The following is an 8,964-nucleotide window of genomic DNA, read 5'->3' as shown; positions in this document are numbered from 1 at the left end:
GCCTGCCCCCGGCCCGAGGCCGCTCGATGCCTGCGATCGGTTACGTTATTAGGGAGATAAATAATTTGAACTCCGGCCTTTTACCTTTTCCCCCGGCAGGCGGGCAGCCCCCACCCCCTGCCCGGGCTGCCTGTCGCTGGAGGAGTAATTTCATTAGGAGCTTCCTGGCAGCTGGCAGAGGCCACGCCGCGAGGCCGGGGAGCAGCATTTCTTTATGGAGATGAGAGACAGGAATATGAAAATTTAAGCCAGAGCGGATGTAATTTAACTTTGCATTATTTATCGGGGACACAAATCCTTTCTAATATTGGCGGATTGGGGAGGGCCAGGCAGGGTCGCGGGGCCTTCTTCGGGGGGCAGTCAGCCGACGGGCTGGTTCCCCACCCCCTCAGCCTACGGGAAGGGGCCAGGGCACCACTGGGTGGCAGGTTGGAGTTGATGCCCACAGGCTGCATGGGACAGCCAGGGAGGGACAGCCTGGGAGGGATAGTCTGGGGCAGGGGGAGGGACAGCCTGGGGAGGGACAGCCAGGGAGGGACAGTCTGGGAGGGACAGCCTGGGGCAGGGGGAGGGACAGCCTGGGGAGGGACAGCCGGGGAGGGACAGTCAGGGAGGGACAGCCTGGGGCAGGGGGAGGGACAGCCAGGGAGGGACAGCCTGGGACAGGGACAGGACCAACCCAGCTAGTATGGAAGGAAGCACCAGGCCCCCAGGGGACCCCAGCAGGTACCCTGGGCCCCTCCCTGTGGCCTACTCACCCTGTGGCCTGCAGGCAGCGGGGACTGGAGGGACCCACACCACAGGGGTGGTGTCAGCACCGAGCGGTGCGGCTGACCAGGGGGCCCCCTGGCAAAGTACCACACACAGGGTAGATGAAAACGCCTGCATTCTTTCCCACCTGTGGAGGTCACAAGTCCCAAATCACGATGTGGGCGGGCTGGTTCCTCCCTCGGGCGGCTCCGAGGCCTGGGTTCCAGGCCTCCCCTGGCGGCCCTTGGCTTGTCCCCGAACCTCCTGTCTCTGCCTCTGTCCTCCTGAAGCCACATTCCCGTGTGTGTCCGTGTCTCAATTTCTCTCTCCCTCAGGACACCAGTCACTGGATTAGGACCCATCCCGACCCAGTGTGACCTCATCTCAACTCAATGACATGGCCCTTTCACGTAAGTGCTTGCACATGGGTCCCCGGGGGCTGGGACGAAGTTGCATTCGCGGCCAGGAAAGCGGGTGGCCAAGGACAGTGTGCTTCCAAACATTCCTTGTTTTAAGCATTTAAAAAAGGTGACTCGAGGGGCACCCGGGTGGCTCAGTCGGTGGAGCGTCCGACTTCGGCTCAGGTCATGATCTCCCGGTTCGCGGGTCCGAGCCCCGCGTCGGGCTCGGTGCTGACGGCTCGGAGCCCGGAGCCCGCTTCCGATTCTGTGTCTGCCTCTCTCTCTGCCCCTCCCCTGCTCACACTGTCTCTCTCTCTCAAAAATAAATAAATGTAAAAAAAACAACAAACCAGATTATTCGGTGTAATTATTTTGGTGTTTCAAAAATCTGATTAACTTGAAAGTCTGCTAAGTTCTAAAGTTTAGTTTACTAATACGATTCAATTATGAAGCTTAGCAAACTCTCAGAACAATGTTAGGGAACTTCTACCCCTCGATTCAGTTTTCTTAAACATTTAACCCAACCCACAGCCTCCAGCCTTGCGAGCTGCGTCACCTCAGCTGCCGGACGCAAAGGGAGGAGTCTCACAAGTCACGATGTGTCTAAACACGCACCAAGCGTAAAAACGCGGAGACCCGTCTTCTTGTTTTCCAGTGTGGCCCCCGAAGTTAATAAGAGATTAACCTAAAAGTTGAAATCAGTTAATTAAACATTTTACTTGGAATCACAGACTGCTGGGCTGGAGTTATTTTGGCCAAGACAAAAACAGGAAGCCGTGTATGCCGTCCCTTATTCCCACACGGTTCTATACTCTGAGTTAGCAGGAAATAACATGGGTGGGGGCTGAAGGTAGCAGCCCCCCCACCCCTGCCCAGCTCTCCACCCCCCACCACCGCCCCCCTCCACCCGGGGCCCGGAGCTCCTCTCATCCCCTGAAGTCAGGAGACAGCTCCGTTGAGAAATTCCTCAGAGGATTTGCTAAAGGACGGTGACAGGAGGCGGGCCAGCCAGGCCCCTTGGGGGAGGCGGGCCGCGGCCCCTCCTGGACCCTCGTGGAGTGCCTGCCCACCAGCCTGTGGCCCACGCACAAAGGGCCAGATGGACGAGAGGACGGCCAGATGTAGGGGTGGGGGATGAGAGCCACCGGGCTGGGTGCGAGCCTGGACAGGCCTCTTCCCGGGGCACACCCCATGGCGTTGGCCCCCAGCCCCATCGGATGCCCTCCAGCTCGCGGGGCCGATGGGGCAGAGATGGGCCGGGGGAAGGGGAGGGGTCCCCAGGGAGGGGCCCAGGGCAGCAGGACCCAGTGGCCTCTCAGGGACAGAGGCAGCCCCCACCAGCCGCCTGCCCGCCTTTCAGGGACCTGGTGGGGACCCACGCCGTCCTCCCTCTGGGCAGTGGCCCCACCACCAGCCCCGGGTTCTGACGCCTGACGTCACCGTCACCGGAAGGACTGGGAGAGAAGCCACCCCCCTGAGTTACGACCCAACCGGCAGCAGCCGAGTCAACCTACCCACCATCGGATTTCCTGCCTGCTGGTCGGTCTCTGCCCTGCCAGCCATACATCCAAACCCAACCCCCACGGGGCTTCATTTTAACTAATAGGACACTTAGTTTAATGAGGAGAGTTTGCATAAGAGGAACCTGCTAATTAAATTTTAAACCTTGTCATTCTGAAGATTAGCCAGAGCTCCGATGGAAACATTTGTCAGGGAGAGAGGAGCCGCTGCCCCCTCCCCAAGGAAAGGCTTGTTGGGGGTCTTGGCTGTAAACTACAGAAGGGTTTCTGGCTGAGGGAGCTGAGAAGGAATCTTCTGGAAGACCAGGAGATTCGCAGCACCAGGCCCTCTAAGGCGGCCCCCAGGATGGGCCTGGCTATGGGGGGCGGGGGGGCTGGCATTCTCCCAGGGAAACAGTCTGGGGGCTCCCGCCAAACCCCGCCCCAGGGTGCCAGGGCCCTGGGGCGGGGCGGCTGTGGACACAGCGGCCTCAGGTTCCAGGAAGAGTGAGTACCACATGAGATACCAGCACACGGTGGGGCTCGAGGGGCGCTGTCCTTTCCGCCATCCCTCTCTAGGCCTTGCCAGCTGTCGTGGGGGGGGGGGGGACAGGAGGCCCCCACGGCTTAGAGCTGGTGGCGGCTGACCACCCGCCTCCTGTCCTCCAGGGAGGCCGAGGGGAGCCTCTCCAGAGTGCAGACTCCGCCCGCCCCGTCTGCAGCCGGCATTCTGCCAGCAGAGAAAAAAGTGGGGGAGGGGGGCACGTGAAAAGGGCGTGTTCGCCGGGTCACCCTGGAACATCACGGGTCTCGACCCCTGCCCTTCCTGGAGTTCAAACAAAGCTGGTGGTCGGGGCGGGCTGGCCCTCGGGACAATGGTCAGGGGTCTCCGGGAGAGCTTTAGGCTGGGGGACAGGACGGAGCCACTCTGTAGACGACCACCAGGCCGGCGGCCGGTGCGTCTGGGGGCTGGAGATGCCCTCTCTGCTCAGCCACCGGGTCAGACCTCCCTGGACACGGGCCCTTTCCCGGGGAGGGGGCACTGAGTCCCAGGCCAGCTGTGCTCATCGGGGGAGGGTCCCTCTGCCGCCAGGGCCGCCCCCCTGCACTGCCCACTGGGCCCAGGGCGGCGTGGACTCTGCACGTCCCACTACGGCGGGGCCTCCCCGCCACCCAGCAGTGGGACACCCCCCACGGGCACCGCTGGGTTTCCTTCTCTCCCCACCCCGCGGGTGACAGACCCACGTGGTCAAATCGGCCGTGCCGCGGCGTGTGGCCCGCGCCCTCCGCGCTTGGGGGCCGTTTCTGGCACCTCACAAGGCCGACGTCAGCAGCCACGTCCCACACCCCACGCCCACGCGGCCCCGCGTCTTCCTGTGTCCGTGGCTGTCCCTGTTCTGGGCATTTCCTATAACGTGGATCATACAACACGTGGCCTTCTGTGTCCGGCTTCTTTCAGCCGCAGGGTGTTTCAAGGTCCGTGGGCCCGTGGCGCGCGTGGGCGCGTCGCTGTCTTCCTGGCTGGTGCTACGCCACGGCTGCCACGACAAGCATGGGCCCCCTTTCCTGTCGATTTATCGCCTGATGGCCGTCGGGCTGTGTCCACACTTGGGCTGCTGTGCTGCCATGAACGTTCGTATTCGGGTGTCTGTTTGGGCTCCTGTTCTCAGCCCCTCGGGGGAGTGGAACCGCCAGGTGTCTGAGGAGACGGGGGGCTGCTGTCCCCATGGTCTGCGGCCCCAGGTCCCCGGCAGCAGCACGCCAGGCCCCGGTCCCTCCGTGTCCTTGCCAGGACTTGCTGCTGTCCGCTTTGCCCTGCTTTGTAGCCGTCCCGTGGGGCCCCGGTGGCTTCTCACACTGCGGTTCTGACTCGATTTCCCTCGAGGCCCCTGGTGCATGCCTCTTCCTGTGCTGTTGACTAGATCACCCCGTCACAGACGAGGAGCCACCTCTCGGCCCACAGCTGACAGGCCGTGGATGTGGGGGACAGGATGATGGTGGTCTCAGGTTTGGGACCCCTCAGGGACAGGGGACCCCTCAGGGACGGGGAGCCCTTAAGGATGGGGGACTCTTCAGGGACAAGAGGCCTTGGGGGACAGGGGACCCTCAGGGGCAGGGGACCCTTCAGAGAGAGGGGAGCCCTCTGCGACAGCGTCTCCTCTGGATTGGGGTCTTTCCAGACCAATCACCTTGAGTGCATGACCTCCCCCAGCAATCTCGCGCCCTGCCTCCGTCTCACTCACTGTTGGGGTCGACACGGGCTGGAGGGGGGCAGAGGGACATGAGACACTCCTGCGGTGGCCTGGGGCCCCCACGCCGGCACCTGGCTCAGAGGACACCTCGATCTGGGCGCTCCGATCGGAAGTGCGGAGGAGCCTGTGCACACAACCCCGCTTCCTTCACAGCCACCAAGACCTACAGGTTACGGAGGAAGGTCCCAGGGCAGCCCGCCCATCCCCCATCTCGGAGCAGCTCTGATGGGACACAGTCAGGGCAGCGGGCCAGGGGCTTTTTGACCCCCTGTGGCAACCCAACAAGGTTCCCCGACCCAGACCCCCCGTGGCTCAGAGCCCTGTCCTCCCAGAGCGGGGGTTGCGTGCTCACGGTCACAGAGCCCCGAGTCTTGGGGATGCCGCGGGTCTGGCCGGGCTGTTTCCTCTGCGTGGGATTTGCCCTCCACACCTGAGAAGGTGGTTTAGGCGCTCGCCGTCCCCACCTCTGCCCAGCCCTTCATCCGAGCCCGTAGCCTGTTCCCCTCGCAGTGACCGGGGAAGCCAGGGCGTGATGCTGTTGTGTGCGGGCTCCGAAAGGTTGAGCCAGTGCCCGAGGTCACACAGCTTGGGAGGAGCCTGGGCCAGTTCACCCCGACCCTGGGCTCTGGTGCCTGGCTCTGCAAGACCCCTAAGGACAGACATGAGGGGCTCGGCAGGGAGCCGGGGGCACCCCCCCCCCCCCCCCGCCTTCTCCAGGACCTGGCTCAGCCCCAGCTCCCCACGCAGGTGTCAGCGGGTGGCCCTCCACAGCGGCTCCCCTGGACGGTTTCTCAGGAGCGCATGGAACCAAGGGTTTGAGGGCTGTGCGTGCCCCTGGGGGCCTGTGGCCACCCCTCCAGGGGCGAGCCCCACGGCCACACCCACGGGCTCACACACGCCCATCGCACACCCGCGTCCCTGACTCTGGGGCCTGCGGAACCCGAAGTTTTCCCTCAGGTTTGGCCTCGGGCCCCACACACGCTCTGCCCGCGTGACAGCGGCTTCTCAGCGCCCCGTCTATTTTTGAATGCCAAGAGGGGGCTCCGCCGGTCAGGAGGGAATATCTTTATGGTAAAAAATGAGCCATGTTGCTTCAGCTCCAAGAGGGGTGGGTTCTGCCACGTCGCCCAGGCAGACTGATGAAAATCCTGCTTCATGAAGCCGTGGCTCCCCCATTAATTAGGGGGAGGGGGCCCTCCGCACGGCCGCACACCTCGCCCACGGCCAAAAGCTTGTCAACATTTTCCACGAAGAATGAAAATGTGAATACCTTTCAGATTATTCAATGTCACCAAGGTATGGAGAAAGGTCGCAGTGCTGGGTGTCATTTATCTCGTTGCGGATTTAAAGAGCTTTTTTCTATTAAATTTCTTAAAATTAATGTTTTATGTTGCTCAGAGTAATTTGAACAATTATGGGCTTAAAGAATTGATCATTACAGCCCCTGGGATTTAGCGTTCCAGACTGATTCCTTTGAAAACCCACTGATTTATAGCCTTGCTACTCAAGCAGGCAAGTCCCCAGGGTGTGGACCCCAACCCCCTCCTGTCCACATCTGGGGGGCCGGTCCCCCAACAAGCCGGCCAGTCCTGCGGGGGGTGGGGTGGCGAGGAGGGAGGTGAAGCAGGGAGGGGAGGGGGTCTCAGGGAGGGAGATGTCCCTGCTTTGGGAATCATCCTTTGAGGTTCCCCCCCCCCCCCGTGCAAATTTTATACTTAAGAGAAGACCCTTTATGTGTCGGCTGATGTTATCATTTACACTATTCAGGTATTCACGCTTGATAATGTAATACATCGCTGGGTTCAGAAGTTAACAGGGGCGCCTGGGTGGTTCAGTCGGTTGAGCCTCGGACTCTGATCTCAGCTCAGGTCTTGACCTCGGGGTTGTGAGTTCAAGCCCCGAGCTGGGCTCAGCGCTGTGTGTGGAGCCTGCTTCAAAAAGGAAAAAAGAAAAAAATAGTTAATGACCCTGCCCTTCCCCACAAAAAGCTTCGCGAGCCCAAGGGGGCCCCGGATCCGTGACAGGGCGCCCCCACCCCAGCGTCTGCCAGCCGGGCGGCTGCCCTCCTCCTCACCAGCAACGCGGGTCGTCCTGGGCAGGGTCCCCCTGGGCACCCCTCCTGCCGCCGCGCCAGCCCCGGGCCGCCCACACCCACCCGGCTAATGGGCTTTGTGGTCCCGGGACGTGGGAGCTGTGGTTCTGCCCAGCTGGCGCTCTGCTCGGATGGGGATACCGAGGACGGGGAGGCTCCGCGGGGCCGGGGCGGCTGTGGGTCTGATGGCCGAGCACATCTGCCAGGTGCCTGGGTACGTCTCGCGTGTCCCCTCCGACACCCGCCAGGGTCTCCGCGCTCGGGCTGGGCGGCTCCGGGGGTCTCGGGGCGGGGGGGGGGGGGGGAGGCCGCCCGCCCCCAGCTCCGCGGCACTGACTTGGCTCCGGGATTATCGACGCGCCGCCAGCTGGAGCGCGCTCGGCAGCAACTGCCAACAGGCGGAGGGCCCCGCGGGGACACTTAGCACTTTATTAACCTGTCAGCGCCTAAAAGGTCCCGGGCGGCCTGGGGGAGGGGCTCGAGCAGGAGAGGGGGCGACTTGAGGATTTACGCCCGCCCCCTCGGGGCCACCAGGTCAGACAGCGCCGGCTCCTGCGCCACCGGGCCCCCAGATCCCGACTCCGACCAGGCTTCTTTCTTCCCCGAGGGCTCCCTTTCCCCTCTGGGACCCCGCCCACCACCCCCTGGGTGGCCCTGACCTTTGAGCACCATCCTGCCCGGCTAACCCAGAACCGCTCACACTTCCGGGTGCCACGCCTTTGCTCCCGGTAGGTGCCTCCGACCGTCCTGCCCTAGCCTGGCTCTTCCCTGTCCCACGCCCCCCACGGAATGGTTTCGGGGCCCCTGCGTCCTGCCCCGAATCTTCTCCTGATGCCTCCCCGTTCCCTGTCCGGGGGACTGCCCTGTGGGGGCACGTGAGCCTGCAGCTGCCGGGACCTTCCTCTCAGGAACGCCGCTCCTCCTTCCCAGCGTCAACCCCTCTTCCCTGCACTGGATGCTCATCCGCCCCCCCTCCCCCGACCGCCCCAGTGCCCCAAATGCAGTGGAGGCCCACAGGGCCGGGTCGTGCCCTCCGGTGGCCCACCTGCCGGGCGAGGGGAGGCCCCAAGCGCACAGACCCTCTCCTTACATCTCCCTTGGAGGGGGTGCCACCTCTGTCTCCACCTCGCAGGAGGGCTCAGAGGGGGCGGCTCACTTCCCCAGCATCACACAGCAAGTCACAGATGGCGAGGAGTGGAGTCCAAGTTGGCAAGACCCCCACGACCACGTGCCGTGAACCTCCTGACCAGCTGACTCCACACCGTCCTCACCGCCGGTGCTGCTCCAGCTGTGAACACATTCCCGGGCCGCCCCAGCCCCTGTCTCTCCCAGGGACCGGGCCCCAGCAGCCCCTTCCCCATTTCTCCCACGTCTCCTTCCGGTGCTCAGAAGTTTGGCCAAGATCCAGGGACAGAGGGGCCCAATGGTGCCACCCCTGAGGAGGAGCTGCGGCTACTCCAACCGGCCTCCCCGTTTCCGGAGAACTGCCCCCTCTGCCCCACGCACCCCTAGCCCCACTCAACACACGGACCCTCTAGACCATAACCGACAAATTTATTGAAGTCTTGGAAAGAGCTGATGGTCAAAGAGTACATAAAAACACGGGACGTCCACAGAACCAACAGGTAGCTTGGGATGCACGTTTGTGGGGATAGCTGGGCCTCACCCGCGGCCGGCCTGTGAGTCTGGGGCGGGCGGCTACACGCTGTCGCTGTCCGGGGGGCGGAGGAGGCGCCCGATTCTCAGGCAGTTAGAGCGGCTCCCAGAGGGAGAGCCGCAGGCTGTTTGGCAACGGAAATCGGTGGGCTGGGCGTGGCCCGGACGCTGAGGGCCTGGGGGCGGCTGTGACAGGGAGGGAGGTCCCCACGGCCTTAAAGGTTGTTCGTGGAGAAGAAGGGCGCCCGGGAGTGGCATCTCTTCGGAGGGGCGGTGGAGTCAAGAACAGAAACATCCAGAGCCAGCAGCCCCAG

The sequence above is a fragment of the Prionailurus viverrinus genome, chromosome D4 (assembly GCF_022837055.1).
Source record: "Prionailurus viverrinus isolate Anna chromosome D4, UM_Priviv_1.0, whole genome shotgun sequence".
In the NCBI taxonomy this organism is placed as follows: domain Eukaryota; kingdom Metazoa; phylum Chordata; class Mammalia; order Carnivora; family Felidae; genus Prionailurus; species Prionailurus viverrinus.
Note: the sequence above shows the minus strand (reverse complement) of the source record.